Source organism: Nomascus leucogenys, chromosome 21 (assembly GCF_006542625.1).
Source record: "Nomascus leucogenys isolate Asia chromosome 21, Asia_NLE_v1, whole genome shotgun sequence".
In the NCBI taxonomy this organism is placed as follows: Eukaryota; Metazoa; Chordata; class Mammalia; order Primates; family Hylobatidae; genus Nomascus; species Nomascus leucogenys.
This window is the reverse complement of record NC_044401.1, coordinates 21502418-21516688: the sequence shown is the minus strand read 5'-3', so window position 1 is coordinate 21516688 and position 14271 is coordinate 21502418. Positions and strand designations below refer to the sequence as shown.

At 35.8% G+C, this 14271-nt stretch overlaps 1 protein-coding gene across 2 annotated transcripts in view; it reads left to right on the top strand.

Annotated features, from left to right (window-relative positions):
- The window catches only part of COL8A1 (collagen type VIII alpha 1 chain), a 150333-nt gene that overhangs the window by 92259 nt on the left and 43803 nt on the right, over positions 1–14271 (top strand). For both annotated transcript variants that reach the window (XM_003261723.4, XM_012501096.2), the window contains exon 2: positions 3046–3165. The gene's annotated coding sequence lies outside the window, so the exon portion shown is untranslated. The remainder of the gene's footprint in view (positions 1–3045; positions 3166–14271) is intronic.

Below are 14271 nucleotides of genomic sequence, written 5' to 3'. Positions count from 1 at the left end.
GTATTGATTTTTAGCTCGTTTCTATACTTCTATAAATAGAACTGTAGTAAACATTTTCTATATTATTTTACCTTATTTCTGATTACTTCCTTATCTGAATTCCTAGAAGCATCAAAGAATATAAATATTTTTAAAACTCTGGGTATATAATGTCAATTTATTTTCCAGTAAGTCTGTGCCATTTATACTCTCACTTAACCCAACCAACATTAAATATATTTTCATCTTGGCTGATTTGATAACTGAAATTTTAATTTCATAGATTAATTTGCATTTCCTTTCATTACTAATGAGATTGAAGGCTTTCTAATATGTTTATTAGCTTTTTAATATCTTCTTTTGTAAATTTAATTGCCTATTTTCCTATATGGTGTTAGTATTTTTTTCTTGGTGATTTGTAAGAGCTCTTTATATTGGAAGGATACTAAGACTGTTTTTTTAATTCTTGCAAACAACTTTTCCCAGAGTGTATTCCACATTCAGTTTTCCAACTTTCTGTTGTAAAAATATCATAAATACAAGAGAGTATGCTCCAGCTATCTTTGCTGCATAATAAACCACATCAGAGTTTAGCAGCATAAAACAACAAACATTTTATATTACAATTTTAGGAGTCAGGAATTGAGGTAGGTCTAGAAGCTTTTTTTGCTCTCATGACTTACTCATCTGGCAACTGGTTGATTGAAGGGCCCAACATGGTTTTACTCACATGTTTAGTACCCTGGCAGTGATAAAAGGAAGGCTGAGATTTGCTGGCATTGTCAACAGGAGTGCCTACAAATGGCTTCTCCTGCGTGGTGGTCTCTAGGTAGTCAGACTTCTCACTTGGAGACTCAGGGCTCCAAAAAACAATGTTTCAGCAAAAAAGGTCAGCCTCATGGCCTTTTGTGATCCTGCTGCAGAAGTTACATAATGCCTGCTCCACTGTGCTCAACTGGTCAGTTCGTAAACTCTCCCAGATTCAATGGGAGAGAACACACAGGAGAAACAAAGAATCTAGCCATGTTTTAAAACCTCCATAAGGTATAACATTTTTTAAGGAATAAAGCAAACTCCCCTTCATCTTTTAATTTTGTTCATGATATTTTCACCTGCAACTGGTTTTTAAGTATTTATATATGCTTATCTATCTTTTGGTTTCTTTCATTGCTTCATAATTCATTTTTAAAAATTATTTTTAAGCATCTGTCTACAACATCAAGGACATTACCAATTAATATATTTAGAACAATTACTTTTTGGTCTTCAAATACTTTAAGTACTAAGTATTGTAGTTGCATTAATTTAATTCTTAATTCTTTTCATCCTTAGATTTCCATCAGTGAAATATTTAAAAATTCACTTTATAAATGCAGGTCAGACAATACATTTAATTATGCAGCTGCTGTGTGGAGAAGAAAAAACAAATCTAACTAAATAATTCTTGCTTAGTACTGTGCCAAATTTCTGGCTCATTCTTCAAAAATTAACTGAAATACAATGAGTTACACATTGCCTGTGTAGCTAATGGTTCCCTTTAGTTCCTGCAATGATGCTTGAATATTAAATAATTTGATTCATTTCATAAACAGTAATTGTAGCACTCTTTCTCACAGTATTATGAATAACAAAGTAAAAAAGTGTCATCACATTAACAGCAACAAAAATGTCTTTTAATTAGAAATTATTTTAAAGGACATTCTTCTGGATCATAAAGAGAAAAGAGCCTCTTTTAAAAATATGTGGTAAACACTCAATGTTAAATGATCCTTAGTCTCAGGGTTGACATTTGGGATTGGTTCCAAGTCTTTGCTATTGTGAATAGTGCCGCAATAAGCATACGTGTGCATGTGTCTTTATAGCAGCATGATTTATAATCCTTTGGGTATATACCCAGTAATGGGATGGCTGGGTCAAATGGTATTTCTAGTTCTAGATCCCTGAGGAATCGCCACACCGACTTCCACAATGGTTGAACTAGTTTACAGTCCCACCAACAGTGTAAAAGTGTTCCTATTTCTCCACATCCACTCCAGCACCTGTTGTTTCCTGACTTTTTAATGATCGCCATTCTAACTGGTGTGAGATGGTATCTCTATTTCTCTTTTTTTTTTGAGACAGAGTCTCGCTCTGTCGCCCAGGCTGGAGTGCAGTGGCGTGATCTCGGCTCACTGCGAGTTCCGCCTCCTGGGTTCACGTCATTCTCCTGCCTCAGCCTCCCGAGTAGCTGGGACTACAGGTGCCCGCCACCACACCTGGCTAATTTTTTGTATTTTTTTAGTAGAGACGGGGTTTCACCATGTTAGCCAGGATGGTCTCAATCTCCTGACCTCATGATCCACCTGCCTCGGCCTCCCAAAGTGCTGAGATTACAGGCGTGAGCCACCACGCCCGGCTGATATTTCTTAAACAAGTTCCTGTGAAACACACGAAAATAAAATAGAGAGTATCTATTACCCAAAACGGAGTTAAATTTCTGAAATACATTTTAATTGGAAACAAGTCCCATATGATTTGTAAAAAGTCTAGGGTATAGAGAACTTACAAAGTTTATTCAACTAGTTAAATTGTGCCAAAAACTCAAATGAAAACATAAAAGTGTCACCATATTAAAGCCCCGTCACAAGTGATTTGATAAATAACCAAGAATAATTTATAACTCAAATACTGCTATATGTAAATTGATAGGAAATGTATTGTTTAAAAAGTTCACTTTTCTAAAGTAAAATTAACTTTTTTCCCTGAGGTATTATTAATATTTATTCATAAATTTGCATTCTCTATGGCAAATGCCCAAAGTCTTTCCAATTATCTCCAATCTGTATTAATGGAAACTGAATGAGTGAGAACTTATCATATAATATAACCATGAAAAGCAATAAAGATATACAATTTGTTGTTTATTTGAACAAAAACTACATATAGTATAGCAGAAAAATAAACTAATAGCATTTTATGTATTTATACATTCCTATTATGCAAGTTCTCCTAAGATCCAGAATAATACACTTTGACAATGCACTTCTAATTGCCTCGAGTAAAAGTATCCTCTTTTTTCTACTTTAGAAGCTGTTGTGAAGGCAGAGCAGCATCTGCTGAAGAGACAGAAACCAGCCCCAGAGGTATTACAGGAAGGCACCAGCAAGGACATTGGTCTTTGATTCAGCAGTCCTGTCAAGTATAAATGTAAGTGTGAGGAGAAACAGAGGGCAGGGCAGTGGTCTGGGTGGTCCACAGGTAAAGCCGCAGATCGCTGTCCAGGAGCACAAGGGCCCTTGGCAGATGCTCAGTGTCTAGCCTGCCTGCATGTCCTGTCTCCCATCCCTATCTCCATCGTTGCAAAAGCCTTGAGACCATCACTACTAATATTAGGTTTTCAAATCCCCTGTAGTAAAATACATGTGCAGAGTGTGATCCTAGCTGATTTTTAAGTCTAGGCATGTTGAATAGAGTCTTAAAATAATCATTTCCGTAGAACTTGACTAGGTATCCAAATGTTCACCAGATGCTAGGAGTTAGATTTTGCAGAGGAAAATTGCAAACTTAAGCTTCTTTTCATGATTCAGCAGAGGGTTTTAAGTAATAAAAGATCTGGAGATTTGTAACATAAATAATTCCAGTGCAAATGGGAAAATTAAAATAATCTTATCATCTCTCAGTCATGTCTACATATGTTTTTCTACCATTATCATATTTCTCTTAATTGGGCCAATTTTTTTTCTGGATATTTTATAGTTTTAAGTTATGAGCTGTAATGAAGAAATGATTCCTTTCAGATGACTGAAGTGATATGTACTAAATTTTCCTAAAAACAATCTAGGATGAATGAAACAGAGCATGATATGACAGAAATGGTTTTCTTTGTATGTGGTATTGAATATACCCCCAGCGAAAAATAATAATAACAGCATGCCAGAATCCCTTTTATTCCTTAATTGATTTCTCAGCAGAAGCAATAAAAACATAAAATACATCATTAATTTTCAAACTTTGACGGAAAAAAAACCCACAACATACCATCCATTTCTGACAAGTAGACATTATCTCATAGTATCCACAGCCATCCTACGCTTATTACTATTGCCTGGTCTTAAGTGTAGACACACGACTCAATATTTCCTAATATATAATAGTACAATAGTTTTTATAGTCGATTTAATTTTATTTCATAATTAAGAGAATGAATTGCTAAGATTCCCCAGATTTTTCGTGTTCTTGTTGGGGCGGGGTGGATACCTGAACAAAAGGAAAAGCACAGCATTTAGCCCTATCGTTAATCCCTCATTGACTGCATCCTGTCTAGAATGCATCCATTTAGAGTTCCTGGAGAAATGCAAATACATTAATGATTTTACTAAGGCATTACATTTTTAATATAGGTACCACTAATTATTTTGCCTGGATTCCATCAAAGCCAGATGTCCTCCAAATGAAATATTTATAATGCAAACCCCGGGAATAAAAAAATACATGCTCATCGAAGCAGCAGATTATAGGACTTGTGGATATTAGAAAAACTGAGGAAGGAGGCATGATGTGGGTAACAGTCATAATGTCAGAGCAAGCCTCTGAACTCAACCCAGAGAAACTTTATAATTGTTGGAACCAATGACAGGCTCCGCTTCTCGATTTCTTGTAACAAAATCTTACTGCCAAGAGCATTGATGAGCTCTCCCAGTAAAAAAAGTATAAAAATAATGTTAAACTAAATCATAAAAATGCAGAAGGTGGTTATTAAAGGGCAGAGGAGAGAAATTGCTTGTAAAGTTCTGGTGGAAATATCAAAAATACATTTTATTGAACTTTTAAGAAATTAAGCTCTTTGTTTTTAAACTAGGGTGCAAAAGCAATAAAACTTAAAGGCTATTCAATAACTATTTCATTCAATGGTCAACAGCAATGATTCAGCAAGTAAAAATAAAAATTACATTTATTCAACATGGTCATCAATCCAGGCAGGCCTGAAGCTTACAAATGATAAGTTTTTCAGTGAAAATAACCAGCTGAAAGTATTTTTGAAATGAATTTTGACTGAAAAAAAGACTAAAGAATTTTTTCAATGTACACCTTTTTCTCAGTAAAAATGGACTTGGTTTAACTTGACATACTATACAACTCTTAGTGTTTTATGTAGTTTATTAAGTTCTATGAAGAAATGTATTTGAAACGAATGTAAATAATGACCAAAATAGCTTAAATATGAACACCATGATAGGCATACAATTAAGAAAATGGAAATAGATCATGATAACTAATCTTTTGCATGCCCTCCAAAAGCACAGAATGTAACTTTTTAAATTTTTTTTAATAATCTAGAGTTTTCTTTCTGATCCTTTTACCTTCCAAAAATATAGATTCCTGAATGATAGAACATAGACATTTTGGTAGACAGATTCTATATTTTCCTCAAGTTAAATAACATATACCTCTAAGTGACAATAATCATAAAAACAAGCTTCTTCTCATTAAGATACCTAATGTGCCTTACACATAGTATGTACTAAATAATATGGGTTGAACTGAATTATTCCCATTTTCTGTTCAGCTATTAATGTGTCTCTTGGATTTACACTAGAGAGGTGGTGTCCCACACATGGGAATTAATGAGCTACATCTGTAACCAAAAATATCCATGGAAAACCTGTTGAATTGATCCATATCTGTTTTATTAATCAAGCCCACTATGGAAGGGCTTTCTTGTGGTTGTACTACACTTTGGAAATAAATAGAGTGGGGAAACCACAGTTCATTTTAAAAGTTGTTTGAAACTTTGAAGAACATGGGATTTTATATTATAAGACAGCAATAAACTCCAATTTTTGATGGCTGTAATTCTGAGTATATAAGTATATAAATATTCTGTATGTATAATTTTACTGCAGAACATTATGACTGTGGCCAAGAAGACCCTTACTGTTCAATATGGAATTTACTTCTTACTGCCACTGTTTTCCTTCCTCAATTTTTAAAAATAAAAAGACTTTTAAAAATAAAAAGAAATTTTAAAACTAGCTTGGTATGAATAGCCTTCAGCTGAAGCAGATGGCTGAAAGTCAGAAGCCCCAGATTCTATCCTTCATTCTCCTACCAACTTGGAATGTGGCCTTGGGCAAGTCATGAGAGTAAATCTACAATAAAAGAGCTAATAATGCTTTACATGTGTATGGTGTTTTATGATCTAACAGAGCACTTTCACATACAATATCTTATTTAATCTTCCCCACAGCTTCCTGAAAAGAGTATGGCAGTTATTAACGATCCCCATTATAAAGAGGAGGAATTTGAGACCCAGTGAAACTAAATTGCTTTTTCGAATCAGGAACAGTCATAGTCTAAGATTCCCGGCTGGTCTTTGTCTTTCCTCTACACCACATTGCCACCCTCTGGCACCTCCAGTGGTGGCAAAGCAGGAATGACCATAGCTGCACTGTTCAATATGATAGCCACTAACCACATTCTGGTACTGAGCATATGAAATGTGGCTAGTCCCAATTGAGATGTGCTGTGAGTGTGAAATATACACCAAATTTCTAAGACTTGGAATGAAAAACAGAAGGTAAAATGTCTCATTAATACTTTATATATTGATTACATGTTGAAATGATAATATTTTTAATATTTTGAGTTAAATAAAAGTAATAAATATAAATATATTAATAAATATTACCAAATACGGTTTAATAAAATTAATTTCACCTGTTTCTTTTTACCTACTAATATGGATAATAAAAAACATAAAGTTCATATGTGACTCACATTGTCCCTATGCGACAGCACTGACCAGAGGATTCCATTGTTCAGAGCCCACATACTAATTTCACAGTACTGGACTTGTTTATGTACCTGGCTTGATGTGGCTGATACAAATTCCCTAAGATGCTGTCAAACAGAGGGCAAGGTAGATTAGCGGCAATGATTTGGGCATTCTCACACATCTTCCACATGCAGGAAAAAATCTGGCTTCATTAGTTGATGCCCCAATTTGCTCATTCATTAAAAGGGTCCATTTTATACCTGTTGAATACTTCAGAGACTTAGAAGTAAAAGTGCTATGGCAAGAACTATAAATTAGTACGGCTCTATAGCACTCTTTATTTTCAAATATGTTCCCATTAAACATTATGAATGAATGAGGCATTAAACTGTTAGGCTCATATATACTATGTAAAATAATAATTATATATAAGTTTGTTGTACAGTATGTTTTATTCTACCTAGAAAGTCTTTAAGATATTTTACATACAATCCCTAAATAAATAGCTTATTTCTGTTATGGAACAATCTAACTGAAAGTCTTCAGGAAAAATGAGTTCTTATTTAGAAGAAAAAATATGTACAGTAAAAAATAGCACAGATAACTAAAATCTAGCATCTACTTGGCAGTTATTATGTGGGCTCAAGTACCATGCTAAGAGTTACACCAAGGTTCTCTCACTTCATCTTTACAGGGCTTTGAAAATCAGCAAGAGGGAACAGAACCAAAGGTCTTAACCACTACTGCTTCTTATTTCAAAGCAATTTAAAATCATAACCTATCACGACAGTATAAGAATATTTGGAATTGATTTTATTTTATTCATTTAAGCTCCACAAGCATGTACCTAGAAAATACAATGGACCACGAACAGTTCTAGACACTGAGGGAATATTGAGCAATAAGACCAGAGCTCTACCCTCAAAGAGAGCACTGATTGATAGGTTTATGAACATGCTTTTGAAAAATGCATACTTATGACTAAATAAAAGGGGAGTCACTATTCACGTTCTAAAGGGCTTCTTTATGTTCCAACAGAAATCTTTATAGTGCTATTCCTCAGTTTGTTAAAATTTACCTATTGTTCATAAAGCAAAGGTCTTATGTAAAAAAAAATTTAAAAATAAACTACGTAGTTTGAATTTCAGAGGTTTGCTTTCCTCCATTATACTCACTTGGAAGAAGAGGTACTGAAATTACCTTAAATATTTTCTAGAACAAGGAGAGATGAAAGCAAACAAACAAAAGGAACCTAAATCAAAATGGCTCTAAGAAAATCACAAAATAATGAAAACTAAAGAGTTTTATAAACTTTTATACAATAATAGTGATAACAAGTTACCTTTGAAGGTAGAGATTTAAAATTATGCATGAGTTAACTATATATTAATTTTTTAAAGAATATTTCAAAATAGAATGTATAACTTGTTGCCAATTTCTTTTTCTTTTTTTCTTCTTTTTTTGAGATAGAGTCTTGCCAAGGCTGGAGTACAGTGGCATGATCTCAGCTCACTGCAACCTCCACCTCCTGGGTTCAAGCAATTCTCCTGCCTCAGCCTCCTGAGTAGCTGGGACTACAGGTGCACACCACCACACCTGGCTAATTTTTGTATTTGTAGTAGAGACAGGGTTTCGCCATGTTGGCCAGGCTGGTCTCGAACTCCTGACCTCCAGGGATCCACCCACCTCAGCCTCCCAAAGTGCTGGGATTACAGGCGTGAGCCACTACACCTGGCCCCAGTTTCCTAATGTTCATGTTTACCTAGAATTAAATAAAAAGAAAATATTAATAGCCAACTCTGGGTGGCAGAATTTTACACAGTTTTGTGCACCTATGTATACTCTTTTGTAAATTTTTCAAAAAAACATACATTGCTTTTATAATTGGTAAACAGAAAATATTGTAATCGACTCCAAAATCGATAGGTGATAAAGACAAAATTGTCCAGGGGGAGAAAAATGCAAATTTTGCTCTCAATCACAAAATTTTTAAAAATAATAATAAATGTAATAGGTTCTTCCTTCCAGGTGTTATTGCCCTTTCTCTCATTCAAGATAAAGCAACCTGTAGGCCATTCAACTTCTCTAGACAAGGAAGGTTAAAAATTGGATTGAATTTTCAAGATTTTCTTGAGAAAGCATTTCACCTGCAGCTATGAACATAAGTGTAAAGATCAAAGTTGTAATACGGGCTGGTAAAGCTGAAAGTTGTTATTGTGGCAATCAGAAAAGCAGAGCATCATTAAACTGTACCTCTTTCACCTTAAAACATAAACTGGCCATCAATCATTTCTAATGGCATCTACTTAAAACTGGCCTTATTATTGGCTCCTAAGATGTGTAAAATGTCAGGTGGAAATACATAAACACATCTTTGAGCTGGATAGAGTCTCAGTGATCCTAAAAAGTGAAATATAGAGCTATTTTAGAGATGCCATTTAAAAATTTATGGAGAGAGATTTGGTCTTATAATTTCTTTCATGAATACTAAAATTTTATTACAAAGAAAACTCAGAAATGAGTTATTTGTGCCATTTAATCATTAAATCATAAATCCACAGACCATTAGAGCTGGAAGGGGCCTTCTAGATTATCTCCTCCAATGCCAGTATTTTGCAGATGAGAAAGTAGGAAGAGAAAATTTATTTTCTCAGGGCTAAGCATGGTGGCTCACACCTGTAATCCCAGCAACATAGGAGGCCAAGGCGGGCAGATCGCCTGAGGTCAGGAGTTCGAGACCAGCCTGGCCAACATGGCGAAACCCTGCCTTTACTACAAATACAAAAATTAGCCAGGTGTGGTGGTGGGTGCCTGTAATCCCAGCTACTTGGGAGGCTGAGGCAGGGAGAATTGCTTGAACCTGGCAGGTGGAGGTTGCAGTGAGCAGAGATCGCACCACTGCACTCCAGCTTGGGCAACAGAGCGAGACTCTGAAAAAAGAAAAGAAAATTTATCTTCTCAGGAAAAAGTAAAATCACTCAAAAGTATCTTAAAGAATCCAGAAACATCTTGAATCTTACCTAGGAAAAATTAGGTATTTTGAATCCTACTAGAACTTTAATTATAACTCGAATTTTTAGTTTGGTTGTGGGCAGTCCTACGCAATGAAGGAAAGACGCTAACAGTGACTGTGGAAAGCACATTCACAATGAACACTTATAAAGTTAAAACTAAAAATAAAACAGACCAATGATTTCAGACCAGGTTATTCATTCATTACTCAGCTTCCTTTCTTTAGTGAGTCAAGCAATTGAAATGAGCGTTCTCAGCCACTTTTAAGACACAATTCTTCTATTATCATGAAAAATTGGCTACTTCTAAAGTTGCTGATATGCTGAAGAATAATGAGACATTCATTCTTTGAGTTAAAAAATCCAAATTATTGCCAAAATCCTCCTGATTTAATGCATTTATGAAAATATGCTTATAATAAAATTATATATATTAAGAATATACTCCTCATCCCCTGTAAATAGATACTCACTTTGCATTATGTACATCCTGGAAGAAGTAAACATGAAAGCTCTTTTTCTAAATTTAATGTTGGTCTAAGAAATAGAAAATAGTAACACTTGGTTTTAAGGAAACTAGCACAGTGCAGGCATGTTCATTGTCATCTGTAAAGTAGAAATAAGAGTAGATTCTTGCAAAATTATTTAAGAATTAAATCAATAATAGATATAAAATGGTTAGTACAGGGCTTGGCTCACAGTTAACATCTAATAAGTCCCAGCTATTAGTAGTAGTGGTAGTAATATTATTATTATTTATAACATGATCACTCTTCCACTACACCCTTCCCTTCAAGCAAAACTCTTGTGATCCCCCTACACTATTTCATGGCTCCATGTGCTTGTATATTCTGATCCCTTTCCCCAAATGCCCTAACCTGACTTCTATATCTGCTGAACTCCTACTTATCACCCAAGGTCAGCTCCAAAGTTTTTTCCTCTTACCTGTGTTACCTAATCCCTGATTGCACTCACTTGTTTCCCATGGTACTCTGCATATATCCCTCTCCTATCAATTGAGATGATGACTTTTACTTGATTCTCCCTCACGCCCCCCACATACCCCCCCACACACATGCATGTACACATGTGCACACACTCTGGACTACAGTGAATTCATCACACTCAATTTTCTATCACCATAGAAATATCTATTGAAATGAACAAACTCCTGCATAAATAAATGACTTTTGAATTTCATGAGTAGGTATCAGGCTAGAATGTGCGCCTAGTGGCCTCAGTTTAGACAGGGAGAAGGGGAGATGGGTATATGAGGAAAGCTGGGACATGCAACTCACCAGCCCTGGAGCCCAGCTCTGCCACATGCCTACTGCTATGACTTGTAGTAAGTCATTTAACTTCTCTGGACCTCAGTTTTCCTTCTCAGCAAAATGGCAGGACTGGGCAAAATGTTATCTGAGGACTCTTCCAGCACCAACCTTTATATATGATGCTATGCACTGGTTTATCTCAATGGTTCTCAAACTTTAGCAGACATCAGAATCATCTGGAAGGCTTATTAAAATACTGGTCAGCAGATCTTATGGAGCCCAAGAACTTGCATTTTTAACAAATTGCCAGATGATGGTGAGGCTGCTGGCAGGGGGACCACACTTTAAGAACCACTAACTGATCTTCTAGACACAGGATCCTGACACTGCCCTGTTGTTATCTGGTGAAAGGCGCTCCTAATATGATAAGATGCAGGCAAGTAAACCCACACTTCTGTGAGGCTGCCATCAGAAGGACTAGGTGCCTACGGGCGAGCCCCAAGGGTGACCACAGAATGAAAGCTTTGCTGACTGGAATTTTGTTAAAGGCTCACTTTGTGGGAAAGAAACTGCCTGACTTCTCAATGCTGTAAGGTATAGAAAACACTGACGCCAGTGTTGGACCCATCAGTTAGTACCTGCTGCAGCTGAAGTCGCATGGATCACAACTGCCATCTAGTGATGACTTTGAATTACTGCATCAAGAGACTACAGAATGAAATGTTTTTTCATTTAGAAACTGCTATTTTTTTTTTTTACACAAAACTATGTTCAAAATGAGAACCCTTAAGGATAAACTCTAATGTGCTCTAGTCTTATCTACATTTGTATCTCAGTACTATAAAAATAAATACATATATAGTACTCACTATGTGCTAGGCATGGTTCTATGCTTTATATATGTTCAATTATTCACAGCAAACCAATGAGATAATACAAATTTTCCCATTTTGGAGACAAGAAATAAAATTACAAATGTACAAAGCAATGAAAAGACTTGCCTGAGGTTGCCCAGTCAGTAAAATTGTAGAGCTTGGATTGAACCTAGACAGCTACTGGGAAGATACTATGCTAACCAGTCTCTCTTATATCAACTTAAAACATAGTTGCTGAAACAATTAGTACTTGTAAACAGTTGTCAGTTACAGATATGGGTCTGCAAAATTTTATTAAGTATACACTGAATAAATAAATTTTTTCTGATCCTTCCAAATGAAATCAGTTCATATCCAATAATTAAAGAAATGTTTCTACCTACGGGAAGCCAAATGCAACAAAATGAGCACCAACTTGGATTAAGATTTGGAATCATTTTTCCACCTGCTATACAATCTTAGACAAGTCACTTAGATCCACTTTTTCATCTATGAAATAGAAAAAATAAAACCATAGTTTACATAGTTATGTAATTCCCAAAGATGTGGTTTGGGGGTTCTGTAAAGTCAGACTAAATTTTAGAGTAGCTGCTCAAGTTATCCACTGAATGCAATCACAAGAGCAAAGATGGAGATCATGGATAATAACTATACTGTTTTTTTTTTCAAATTGTCTCTCATGTGTGAAAGAAGCCAGGACAAGAGATTTGATCTCCTGGTCTATCGTCCATAAGTGCTAGCAGTAAACAATAACACTCATGGTGTTTGTGGGAGAATTAAAGAGCTCAATAAGAAAGATACACATTTCCTTTATTTTTCTGAATACTGTACTTGGCCTGTGGACCTGAGCTCTGCATCCCTGCCTGTTCTCTGCCTCCCAAGGGTCCTCACCAAAGAACTCCTACAGAAAGATCACATATTTGCCAGTGGATTGAGGTCCAATCCCCTCTCACTCCAATCTTCTCTTACCAGAGATCTTCTCGGATTTAAAAACCAGGTCCCTGATAATCCTTTTAGCTCCTTATCTAAAACATCTCAGTTACCAAATAATTTCTTATCTCAATAGACCAAAACACAGTTATCAAACCAAAGTACTAGAGTACTAGGTTTCTTTGCACCTGTATATGTATAACATGCTAAGACTTGCTGGCATCAAATTCATGGTAATGAAGGAAAAATAAACATAGACAGAGTCGGAGGAATAATGGGTAACAATTAAAATATAGTAGGGTAAACTATCAGTACCTCACTTTAGTAGATTTCTTGATGTCATGTCAAGTATTTGCACATATTTAGTCACCAAAGCAACCCTAAAATTTGGCTAGATAAGTTTATTATCAACACCATTTGAGACATAAAGATATTGACGCACAGAAGTGTAAAGAAAAACAAAGGAAATTGAAGCAAAGAAACTTTAAACAACTTGAAAAAATAAGTGAGGGTTCATATATCCTAGTTATTAGGCCTTGCTTGGCCCCACAATTATAGTTTAACAATCAAATCCTGATATAAGATGACTCCCTCTGATAGTTGAGTTTTATAAAAGTTCTTTATACAAATATAGTAGAAGTAAATGATGAATTAGACTTCAAGGATAGTAAACACTCTATTAATTCACTCAACCAACATGTGTTGAGAATCTACTATGTGGCTGGCCCTGTTTTAGGTTGGGGAGTTTAGCAGTGAATGAGGCCAAAAATGCCATTCTACACTTAAAGCTTACATTCTTTCTAGTTGGACAAGAGATGATAAATGTGAATATAAATAAATATCTAATACCATGTTGATCATGAAGAAACATCAAATAAGGGAAAGAGATAGAGAATGATAGGATGAGGGATGCTGTTTAAAATCGAATGGTCAACACAAGCCGCTCTGAGGAGGTGACATGTGATCTGAGGTCTGAAGAAGGCAAGGCCATGCAACACAACGATCTGGAAGACAATTCAGGCAAATGGGAAGTCCCAAGGTTGAGAACCAGTTTGGCTTGTTGCAAGATGGCAAGAAGACCACTGGCCAGAGCCTGGTAACTAAACAGAAGATGGTGTCAAAGAAGAGAGCAGAGCCAGATCACTCAGGTCTTGCAGGCTGTGGAGGGGAGTTCAGAGTTTACATGAACTGGGGTGGGGAGCCACAGGAGGATTTTGAACAGAGTGACAGGATCTGGTCTGCTTCTTTAAATCATTACTCTGGTTTCTCTGGGGAGATTGGACTCGGCACATGAATGGAGATAGGGAGGTAAGGCAGTGGTCCAGGCAAAACATGATCGGTGCCCAGTGACTCAGGATACATTTTCATTAAAGAGATCATAAAACTTGCAGATGGACTGGATGTGTGAGAAGAAGAGATATCGAGAATGTCTCCTGCACTTTGAGCCTGAG